We start from the raw sequence: 12,561 nt of genomic DNA, 5'->3' as shown, positions 1-12,561 counted from the left end.
CATGTGACGTCATCAAAGGTCACCAAAGGTTTTTTGCCAATAACTCCGTATAGGAACAAGATACAGCCGCGCGGATGGTCTCATTGTGTTCAGCTCGTCAAGACGCATCGAATGATATACATGAGGTCACGAGGTCACGTGACCTGAGGTCAACCTTTGACCTTGACCTTTCGAGGTCAACATACATATCATTCGATGCGGATTGACGAGAGGATCACGATGATGCCCTTAGTTTGTTCATATCTTGACTAATTCGAAAGTTATTTGAGAAAAACGCTCTCCATATCTAGCGCCACCATTTTGACTTTTTTGACCCCTGTGACGTCACCTTTGACCTGACCTGAAAATGACTTCGGTAAAAATTGTAGACCTTGTCCGTGCGTATTCGATGCCGTTTACTGCTTGTCGCTATCTTGCTTCGTTCTCGAGATCTCAGTGGTACTAAGTTGGCGCAGACCCCCGTCGGTGCGCGTGTTAAAACAAAGGTGACTATGTAGTGGTGCGGCCTATATAACCGTCGCACGCTGACAAAAAACTTACAGATCCTTAATTGTTTTACCGGAAAAAAATGCTACTCGCGGCTATGTAAAGGGGAGGTTCGGAGCAACGTGCTCCTCCTTTCCGTCGTTTCCATCCTCAGGAATCAGGATATTGAAATCCTTCTCAACGCCGAAACCCCCGCTCCAGGCTGGACAGGCACCTTTATCTCATGCGGGCTGCTCCCTTGGAGCGGCACCGCTGCTCCCGAGGGAGCGCACCCCGTAACCGGGTGCAGAGAGTGCTTGGGGGGCTGGTCGCCCTGTCCATTCGGACGGGCTCAGCCCCGGCGACTCTGTAGGGTGTCTCCCCCTAATTCCTATCATTCGTCCGGCTCTGAAATGGTCTTGTCAGACCGAAAGGGCCTATAACCCAACAAAACAAAAACAAACAAGCAGCGTGCGCCAGTCGCAGCTGGGCTGGCTGCCAGCAGCGCCGGCTCTCGATGACACGTCTATGGCGGAGTGGGAATGGGCGTGAATTGGTGCGTGTATCTGTACTTTAGCAAGTGGCCAACAGTGAGCTGTTTCTACTTTGATATATTGAGCCTGGCTCTGGAATAGCCACACTTGAGTGGAACGGATCTAATTGGGACGTGCACTAAATAAATGTATGACTAAATAAATCGGCGGTACATGCATGGATAGATCACTAAGCAGTTTAAAATAAAAAAAGGTATTAATGGTGTGCATATGATCTATAAGCTTTTTGTCAGCGTGCGAGGCCCTACAACTAGCCGCCTTTGTTTTAACATCACGGACGGCACGTATGACACCCACATGCTGCACACTTGTTTTTATTTGGCCCAATCGCTCTGAAATTTCTCAAACTCCCTGACCGGTCAGTGAGTTTGCAAACTCCCTAGGGAGTTTGCAAACTCACGGATTTCTCAAACTCCCTGTAACATATATATATATATATATATATATATATATATATATATATATATATATATATATATATATATATATATATATATATATATATATATATTTATATATATATATATATATATATTTATTTATTTATATATATAACACATATAACATATACATAGTTGTTTTAACATAACGGACGGCACGTATGACACCCACATGCTGCACACTTGTTTTTATTTGGCCCAATCGCTCTGAAATTCCTCAAACTCCCTGACCGGTCAGTGAGTTTGCAAACTCCCTAGTGAATTTGTAAACTCCCTATATATATATATATATATATATATATATATATATATATATATATATAACATATATAACATATAGTTAAAAGGCGGGTGGGTATTAATTTGATGGTGACTCCGGTAAGCCAGTCTTTGCCGTAGCGCTCCGGAGTTTGAGTTAGTATGGTTTCGGACCGCCAAGTCCGGCACAAATCCGGCTCCCTGCCACCCAAACAATATGCCCAGTCACATAGCATTTTTGTCGGGGCTGTTGCTCACTTCTGCGATAATTTTAATGCAGTACTTTGCTTATATTTAGATGAGGTCATTGTGTAAATTATAAAGCGTCATTGGCATGTTTTGCAACATCACAGGCGGAGCTAGAGGCTTGCAACTATCCCTATGTAAACGCAGCTGCTGTCCGCGGCTGTCAGCGAGCCACGCCGGCCGCCAGTGTCGAGCGGTGGCTCGCCCTGACCTCGCCGGAGGGGCCGTGACGTCAGTGTCACCGGTCGGCGTTCAGAGCCAGCCGGCCGAGCCGCAGTCTGTGCGGCGCGAGCGGGCGGTGAGGGCCGGCGGCGGTCGCGGCTGAGATAGCTGGAAGATGAAAGATAGCGCCAGTTGTCTGCGTTTGATGTGATTGTTGCTTTGACTGGCAAGTCAAAGTACCATTTACGAGTAGCATTTGCAAGATTGTGCCTTGAAATATCGTTCGGTCTAGGCTATAGTTCATTGTATGTACATAGTAGAGATGACAATCGGATACCAGCTTTTTGGTATACCGATACCAAACCGATACCAACTCGGTATTTGGTATTTCAATCCTAGTGTGTTTGGTATTTTGTTGGTATCATGAACCCTTGCTAATGTTTAAGAGGCTAAGAAATCGGTAAAAAGTTGGTATTTTTCTCATGTTCCCAAGTTGGTTTGGTTTCGGTACTTCTCCACGGTTTTGGTTGGTATTTGGTTTGGTATCGGTATTCCGATTTTCCGTAATTGACATCACTAGTACATAGCTCTAGCCTCTAAGGTGTTGACATGTTTGATCTAGCCTGTCGCACTGTTACGGGAAGACTGGTGCAGGTATTTTTTTGTGATTTTTTTTTCATGAATTGAATATGTCTGATTTTCCCTCATGTCTTCCCGCAGACGTCCTGCAACTCGTCAGCGCGCCTTGTGTGCAGGCGCCAGGCCTACTGTCGGCAAGGCGGTAGCGAAATGGCTGTTCGGAAGCTGCGATCGGAACGGGGCGCGCGCAGACCGTCTGGTCAGGCACTGCCAGCTGCCTAGGGACATCGAGGCCGCAAATGAGCCGGTGCCTAACGGTCCGCCGAGTGATCCTCCCAGCGAGGGTTAGTGAAGAAGTGAACTTCCACCAGTTCTGGCGTGCTAGCGGCTAGCGCTAGAGCCGGTAGAACCCAATTCCGTCCCACGCCCTCATGGGGGCGCCCCTGGGCCCCATGCCCATCACTGATGCCGCCGCCGTCGTTTTTTTTTTTTGTAAATTTACCTGTGTGATGTATTGAAATATACACTTCTTACATGCCTTTTTTACAAGTCTAGAGAACGAGAAGAGAGCGTCGGAAACAGATTCTGAGTATGTTGCGAACACGTTGAGAGGACGTTGCGAAAATGTTTAGGACGTTTACTCAGGGTCGCAGGGACGGCAATACGAAGTAGCGACAACGTGGTGCGCACGTGATAAAAACGTTCAGAAACGTCGCAGAGACTGGCAGAGACGGTGCCAAAGCTATTATAAACATACACTGTGGCCAAAGCGTTCTATACTCGTTGTAGTCACGTTGTGGAAACGTGGTGACAACGTTCCAGAAACACTGTTGGCACGTTACAGAAAACATTTCATAACGTTGGCGGGACGTTGTGAGAACGGTTTTGGAACGTCACGGTCACGTTACAGAAACGATGTGACGACATTCAAATGCATGGTCGGATGACGTTGTCACGCCGTTGTCTGGAGTCTACAAAATTACGTTGTCACAACGATAAATCGGAACGTTGTGGTCAGGGGCGTCGTCATGGGTTTTTGAGTGCCGGGGGGGGGGGGACGAAGCTCGACGGATCCTGCAGGATTTTTTTCTATGCTAGAACCCCGCAACCCCGTTTTCAGTCTTTTCTCTGGATTTGATGCACTTTATTTTCGACGTAGCCGGGCGGTTTTTATTATTTTTATTGCGCACTTCTTTTCATTATGTTCATTCAGGCATAATTTCTAAGCCCAGCCCAGCTAACAGGAAACGTTAACATTGTCACAACGTCGTGTTTCGGTAAGTTGCGAAATTACGTTTTAATTACGTTGTAGCAACGTTCTGAACGTTGTGAAGCCATGGTTTGGTCCGAAAGTTGTGGTAAAACGTTGTGACAACGTTTTATTGGTACGTTGCAGCAACCGCGCACCTGCTTCATTATATTTTGATAATGCATGGTGACATATAAGGCCATATAATGCATTTCCTTTGACTTTCAATGCGCTCACTTGACTTTTCAGGGCATCGTGGGACACAAAGAATAAACGACACACTATGCTTTGATTTTATTTTTTAATGTCAGAATGCATGGGTGTCACTAAGATATTTTGATTTTTCAGAAGAACGCCTTTCAGTACGAATGGTAAATGTAAATGGGGAAGGTTTGGACTTGCTTATTTCCGGTTTGCAGGGTTGTGCTTGACTCATGAGTCGAGTCAGAAATTTGACTCAACTCTCTCAAATGAGTCAGATTTGAGTCGAGTCGGATAAAATGTTGAGCTGTTGAGTTGAGTCAGAGTTGAGTCGGACAAAAATATGAAGGTGCTGAGTTGAGTCAGAGTTGAGTCAGTAAAATAACTTTTGACATTGAGTTGAGTCAAAAACATTTAGGAACATGAGTCAGCTGACTCATCTTTCTAGAAACAATATATATAAGCTTTTCATTCTCCCCCTTAACAACTTAGGCCTGGCCCTGCTGCCGGATTTTTTCTCACCCCCCCCCGCTCAACAACTTTTTTATCTGAGTCACTTTTGAGTCAACAACACACTTGACTCAACAAAAAATTTGAGTCAAGTTTGAGTCAACTCATATTTTCATTGAGCCGCTTGAGTCATGAGTCGAGTCAAGGGAAAACATCAGCTCCTTGATTGAGTCAGAGTTGAGTCAGGGCTTTCTGAAGTTGAATGATGAGTCGAGTCGGCATTTTTTTTTGAGTCGAGCATTACCCTGCCGGTTTGTTTACTTAAATTATAAATACATAGAACACAAGTACCAAAATTGACTTTCCTCAAAGGAAGCCGTTTAACTTTTGGTGATAAACTTTCGTGTCATTCATTGTTAAATATGCTCGTTTTGCTTCAGCTACAGACCAAGCGAAGCATATTCTATATACCTAAAGGCATGTGCTTAATTTTGACCGCCTAAATCGGCTTTCGTCTCCCTTTGAATTGCTCGTGCAATGTCGCATTAACGTGAGTCTTTTCGATTCACGTGTGATTGAAAGGATCTTGTAATAAAAATATCGAACATTCCAGAGAAAGATCAAACTTAGAAGTGCAGAGACACAGGTTTATTACCTCCACTCACAGCTCACTGACGCCCAAATACTCGCTCTCGGCCGGCGTTAAGGCTGACGAACTGAGCGACGAGTTTGTCAGCATCCACAGCATCCACCCGGTGCCGGTGTACGTGGCAGACAGCCACCGAGGTGAGTCGGTCCTGGCGCATCGTCGAACGAAGCCAAGTCTTCAGGCGGCGCAGCGCACTGAAACTCCTCTCGGCCGTTGCAGAGCTTGCAGGCAGTGTCAGGAGGAGCTGCAAGAACTTGTTCACTTCTGGGAACATTGCTCTTGCGGGCTCAGGCACCTCCTGCATGATGTTGACCGCATCCTGAAGAGACTTAGGTCTTCTGTCCCGGAACACGACTTGGAGCTGCGGAGACAAGTCCGCCGCAGATAGATCGGCCGCCCAGGTACTGCGATGGAGCTGAGCTGCCACGCTGCACGCGTCGTGCTGCCCCAAGAGCAGCGCCTCCATCTTCGCGTGCTCCCTTACGCCATCCTGGTCAAAACGCTGCGTTAGCTGCATGCAGGCTCTGTCCACTACCTCCGTCAGCTGCCGCTCGAGGTAGTCGTTGATGGTGCTCGATGCAGTCAGCTCTGTGCCCTCAGAGAACCGAGCTGGTGCCTTCTTCTGACGAGGCAGCTGGATCGGTTCCTCGCAGCGCGACTGGTCGACTTTCTGGCGGAGACTGATGACCAGCCCCTTGGCCTGGTCACGCTGGGCGTGGAGTGGCCGAATAGTCCCTCGGACATTTTCCAGAAGGTCCGACACACTGCAGCTGCGGCCCTGAAGTTGGCGGCCCAAGCGATCCAAAGGAGAAAGGACCAGTCGTGCCAGGTGCAGCGCGATCAGCGTCGATTCCTTACTCAGCTGAGAATAAAGTCCGGAAGCCCTCACCGAAACGCTACTGCTGCCTGAGGCTATGTCTTGCAGTGCCTTCATCATATCATCATACTGATTGATCACGGCCTCTACCGCAGATAAACGAACTGTCCACCTGGTTGGACAAAGAGGCCGAAGCTTGTGGGCGTCCTTTCCGTCTTCAGAACGGATGGTAGCAAACTGCTCACGGAACTTCATCGACTGACTAAAAAGTAAGCCGACCTCATTCACCGTCTGCAGAGCATTTCGGATAAACGTGGAGCCGTCCGTGCAGTCTCTGGCCACCAGGTTTACGCAGTGTGCGCCACAGTGAACAAAGAGAGCAGCAGGCTGACGTTGCCGCAAAATCGCCTGCGCTCCACCGGTTTTGCCCGACATGTTTGCTGCCCCGTCAAACGCCATACCCCGAAGCATACTGAGCGGCAGTCCCAGCCTGCAAAGAGCATCAGAGATCATGTGCGCCAATGCAGCCCCTGTTGTCGAACTGGGCTCGAAGAATCCTACAAATTCCTCATGAACACGGAAGTCGTCATCTACGTATCGTAGACATATCGACTGCTGCTCTGTCCCGCTGGCATCTTGCGTACCGTCAACTATGACCGAAAAGTACCGGCACTTCTCCACTCCATCCGATATGCTGTCTCCCGTACTTTTGATCTCAGCGACGATGCTCCGCACAACTTCTTTGCTCAGGAGTTGAAGTAGCTCATTCTGGCAGTCTTGGTGAGTGAACGTTTCCTTCCTTTCTAGCCGCCTCTAAGTTCTGGGCAGTCAGTGGCTCGAAGCTGCAACAGCTGCCAGAAGTTACCCTCGCATCCTTCATGGCCCCTGAAGGCCAAGCCTTGCTTCGCGAGGTACATCAGGCTGGTGATGATGATCTTGAGATTGTCTCTTGCGATTTTCGCGTCTTTTGTTCCCGCAGCTTCCAGCACATCTGTGACCGGGCGAGCCGTAGAGCAGTAAATCGCGTCTCGATGAGCTTCGGAGGCAGCATGGTCTCGAAACTTCTCACGTGCCTTCTTCCAGTTTTCAAAGCCGATCCAGCTGAAGGCGGACTCCTGACGCCCCTTTACTGTCCCCAGCTCGTGTGCTTTGGCGCAGTTGAAGCACAGGACTTTCTGCCGCGCTGGGCAGTAGTGCAGCCACGGGTAGAGCTGGTACCATGCTCCATAGAAGCTTAGCTGTCGTCCCTTGAGCTGCTGCTTCGGAATGTTGCTCGCTGGGGGTTGATTGGGTTTTTCCCGGTCGGTGATCCTCCATAAGGCCAGGTCGACGTGAGATCCAGAGTGGGAATCATCTGGAAGTGAATAGGAGATTCGTTCGAGGATTTTGTATGTTGACTGTTGTGTGAAAATGACAACGTGGGTCGTGGAATCACATCAGGTTATCATCAAATGATGGTCTCTCTCTCTCTCTCTCTCTCTTTCTTTCTCTCTTTATCTCTCGCACTCTCTCAATCACTCACTCACTCACTCACTCACTCACTCAATCACCCACTTACTCATTCACTTACTCATTAATTCATACACTTGCTCAATCACTCACTCACTCACTCACTCATGCCGAGGGCAGGTTTCAAGACTAACCGGCGGAGAGGCGGGGCCGCTTAGTCGAGCTAGAGGGTGATGTTGAACGGCTTGGAGAGCTCGGAGCGTCACCATCAGGTGCCGCGGATGATGGACCCGGAGGAGATTGGCTCGGAGGTTCGGACGAGGGAGGTCGAGGCAGAGAAGATGCTGACACTGGCGGTGGAGCCTATGAAGCGACAGGGCCAAGGATACATTTTATAACCGAAATGTTCATGTAAACACACTTTTTTTCATTTTTAAGGATTCTTAAACATTGCAATGAAACCGCGCCGTGCTGGTGGTCTGGATTTTCCATGAAGTGCTGGGGGGGGGGGGGCGTTTTTACGCCCCCCCCCCCTAACTCGGCTCCTGAGCTACGTCGCGAGACGCGGCAGGCGGCGTTCGAAAGCTCATCAAAAAGCATTACGAAAGTACTATTGTCAATTGTTCCGAGATATATGTTTTGTAGGATCTGTCACCGTGAATCGCTGAAAGTTTCGAAGTGATCGGACAACTGGTGTAGCTTCGGCGCGTGTTTGATTTTTTCCGGAGGTTGGGTCACTTAACTTGACCTGGTGACATGACCTTTGGAGCCTGGGCCTAAAAATATTCACACCCTATGCAGAAAAGATGCATAATGAGCTGTGCTAAAAATGGCGACGCTGCGCGTCGCCGTTTTTGAGATATTTGCGAAGAAGCTAAGGGGGGGGGGGCGTAAAAACGTCCTCCCCCCGCCCCCAGCACGGCACGGGTTAAGCCATGAGGGACACGAAGGAAAGAAGGTTATCAAATACAGGCATCAATCTAGACTTATCAATGTTCCACTTATCAATGATCTCAATCTACAATCAATGCTTGCATAGGACAAACGATCGCCGAATGTGATTTGTTACCTCATGATAATTGATATTTGCTCTCAACGACAACACAAATCATGAATTGAATATTAGTGTCGTAATAATTAATATCTACCTACCTTTTTCTTGAAAAAAAAAAAACTTATTTTATCCATGCCAGCAGTTAAATAAAGTTAGCAAACAAACAACACGACGCTATAGAGATCAAGCCGAAGCCCTAAGATTGCATCAACCTGAATTCAGAGCTCAGAGCCACCCACGTGCGCCACGTATGGTGCGCCTGCTGCGCCATAAGTTGTTCACTGTTTTCTGCTACAGGAATTACTGAGTTGCTGCCAAATGTAGTGAAAAAACTTGTTCGGTAAAGGATTACTTCTTTTTTCCGCAGAATGACAGGTAACTGAGAAAAAGCAGCTCGAATACTTCGATTGACATTCAATTTGAGGAGGGGATAATCCCCCCCACCCTCACTCCAGGGGGGGGGGGACGGTGTCCCCCCCATCCCCCCTGTGGCGACGCCCATGGTTGTGGTAACCATTTGACAACGTTTAAACGACGTTGTAACAACGGCAAATTGTTAGCTGGGAGGGCATCGTGGGACACAAAGAATAAACGACACACTATGCTTTGATTTTATTTTTTAATGTCAGAATGCATGGGTGGTCACTAAGATATTTTGATTTTTCAGAAGAACGCCTTTGAGTACGAATGGTAAATGATTTATATACACTGTGGGTAAATGTAAATGGGGAAGGTTTGGACTTGCTTATTTCCGGTTTGTTTACTTAAATTATAAATACATAGAACGCAAGTACCAAAATTGACTTTCCTCAAAGGAAGCCGTTTAACTTTTGGTGATAAACTTTCGTGTCATTCATTGTTAAATATGCTCGTTTTGCTTCAGCTACAGACCAAGCGAAGCATATTCTATGTACCTAAAGGCATGTGCTTAATTTTGACCACCTAAATCGGCTTTCGTGACTTCGTCTCCCTTTGAATTGCTCGTGCAATGTCGCATTAACGTGAGTCTTTTCGATTCACGTGTGATTGAAAGGCTCTTGTAATAAAAATATCCAACATTCCAGAGAAAGATCAAACTTAGAAGTGCAGAGACACAGGTTTATTACCTCCACTCACAGCTCACTGACGCCCGAATACTCGCTCTCGGCCGGCGTTAAGGCTGACGAACTGAGCCACGACTTTGTCATACGATATACTGAGAGACATACGATAGGTACCTTGAGACTTGAGTTACATAGGACTAATTTTCATTTCTTTTTCCAAATCGGCGAGGGACACGAAGGAAAGAAGGTCATCAAATACAGGTATCAATCTAGACCTATCAATGTTCCACTTATCAATGATCTCAATCTACAACCAATGCTTGCATAGGACAAACGATCGCCGAAGGTGATTTGTTACCTCATGATAATTGATATTTGCTCTCAAAGACAACACAAATCATGAATTGAATATTAGTGTCGTAATAATTAATATCTACCCACCTTTTTCTTGAAAAAAAACTTCTTATATCCATGCCAGCAGTTACCTAGGGGAGAGCGGGGTCATTTGGCCGCCCCATGCCTACGCGTTTTGACGGTCCCGAGCATTTATTTTTGAATATGGCACCATCCGCCGTCATAAGAACTACTTTGGAAAGAAACTTAGGAAACTCGTCCACGCCCAGTTTTTTGTAAAGCCAACGACATTTGATTTTGGCTAAAAAACGTAACTTTTCTTCTTTACAAAAAGTTGCATGGTGTCCCTTATTTGGGTGACATCAAAATTTTAACTCTTTTGGTAGAACAATCTGGTAATTCAGGGAGCTGTCTGACCCTTTTGCAAGTTTAAGTAACAATTTTTGCTTGTCTGCGGACCCCTTTTCCTAAAAATACCATATTGGGGTGAATTGGCCGCCCCATACGGGGCGAATTGGCCGCCCAGCGACTCAGTTGATTTTTTGCCTAGTCTGCGAGCGACGCGCTGCGCTGGCTAAGTTCTGCCGCTGAGGATGGTAATGCGGCGCAGTCTAAATGCAAGGGACGACCTAACCAAGGTGTCCGCTGATTGGCTTTCGGCACCCGGCGGCAGATGGTGAACCCGGGACGTCACATCGACCTCCACCAGGTCACAGGTGGCGCCGATTTTTCGTCGTGCCTAATGGCCGGTTCTCACTGAGCGTAGAGAAAACCTAACGTCAGGCAAACGTAGACGAAACGTAGGGAAGCGTCTCCGTTTCGTTTACGTTTGGTGAGCGCTCAGTGGGTACCGGGAAACGTATACGTTTTGGTTACGTTTGTATTACGTTTTCTTTACGATTGGGCAAAAGGAAGTTCGATTTGAAAAGTTAAACACTGCTCAACTTTTTCACGTTCCCTCGACGTTTTGCAGCATTTAACTACAAGAAAAAACCTAATTGCAGCCATCTCAGGGGATTTCAGTATTAACGTTGCTACCATATGAAGGCTCCCTTCAAGCTTGCTCAACTTCCATACACATTCCGTTTCGCCTACGTTTCCCTACGGTTCGTCTACGTTTGCCTGACGTTACGTTTGCTCTACGCTCAGTGAGAACCGGCCTTAAGACGCCACAGCTTCACGCGGAAGAACATCCTTAATTAAGGATTCGAAACGGCCGGGATATCGCCGCTCAACCGGGATACCTTCGACGACGAAGAGTTTGCGCGGACGGCGGTCTTCGTACCGGTCGTCGCCCCAGAGACGGCAGATCAGCACGCCGCGGCCTCGGCCGTGCTCCAGTCGCCAGCCCCAGCCGTGCTCCAGCCGCCAGCCTCGGCCGTGCTCCAGCTGCCTGCCGCGGCCGTGCTCCAGCTGCCTGCCGCGGCCGTGCTCCAGCTGCCTGCCGCGGCCGTGCTCCAGCTGCCTGCCGCGGCCGTGCTCCAGCTGCCTGCCGCGGCCGTGCTCCAGTTGCCTGCCGCTTGTCGGAAGCCCAGAGTCCATCCGACCACTTCCGGACCGCAGCTGCGCATCAACGTTCGAAAAGCCGGTCGGAAGAAAGGGCGTTCTAAAATCTTGACTAGCAGCTCGGAGCGGACGGCTTTGGAGGACGAGCAACAGGCACATGGCGAGGAGCAAAAAGCGGGGTCCACAAGCTGGACCGTCGAACCACCCTGGTCGAACCATCGAACGTCGGCAGCTGGACCGTCGAAGAAACAGCAAAAGTGAAAAACAGTGAAGCGCAGTGATGACTGGACAGGTGTCCATGCCGTCGGGACCGTCTTTTACAGTGGATGTGTTGAAGTGCTGGGTCGAAGACTGGAATCGTTTTGATTTTATGTTTACGACACAATTTGAAAAAAAACAACTCGTGCACAAAGGACTTTTTTTGCAGGGCGATTGTCGTCTAAAGCAATCTACGATTTGGCAGCCATTACGGTTGGCTGTTGTTATCACTGGGCACTTACTGCTCAACTCATAAGTCGTAAGCTCGTAAATCAAATGTGGCTCCTCACTTGCACTGATTCAAATGATTCGAGTGTAAGCCTAGTCTTTTGAAAAATTAAGGATTTTAGGCGAATCAAAGATGAGTCACGATGCTCATCATTTGTGTCAGCATTGGGGCATCTGGATCGTCACATCAGTCATGCGTCGAGTCAATCCAGAATTCATGAGTTAAGCACAATCTTGGGCGTCAATATTTCAGGTTGTCTCAGCTCTGTAATGGGTATATCTCTGAATCACATGCCCGGCCAAATGACCCCACTCCCCCGGCCAAATGACCCCGGTACCGGGGTCATTTGGCCGCCGTGCAGTCTTTGAAAAAAAAAAACGTTTAATTACTACCGAAACGAGATGTCCCGGCATGATGCAAGGAATAGGCCGGAACAACAATTGAACGCCTCACACCCCTCCATGGAGAAATCGACCAAACGCGCACTGGTTTTCTCAAAATATCGTTTTTACAAAAGAGCGGCCAAATCGCCCCGTTCTCCCCTACATAAAGTTAGCAAACAAACAACACGACGCTATAGAGATCAAGCCGAAGCCCT

The sequence above is a fragment of the Amphibalanus amphitrite genome, unplaced genomic scaffold (genome assembly GCF_019059575.1).
Source record: "Amphibalanus amphitrite isolate SeventyFive unplaced genomic scaffold, NRLGWU_Aamphi_draft 000004F_arrow, whole genome shotgun sequence".
Classification (NCBI taxonomy): domain Eukaryota; kingdom Metazoa; phylum Arthropoda; class Thecostraca; order Balanomorpha; family Balanidae; genus Amphibalanus; species Amphibalanus amphitrite.
Note: the sequence above shows the minus strand (reverse complement) of the source record.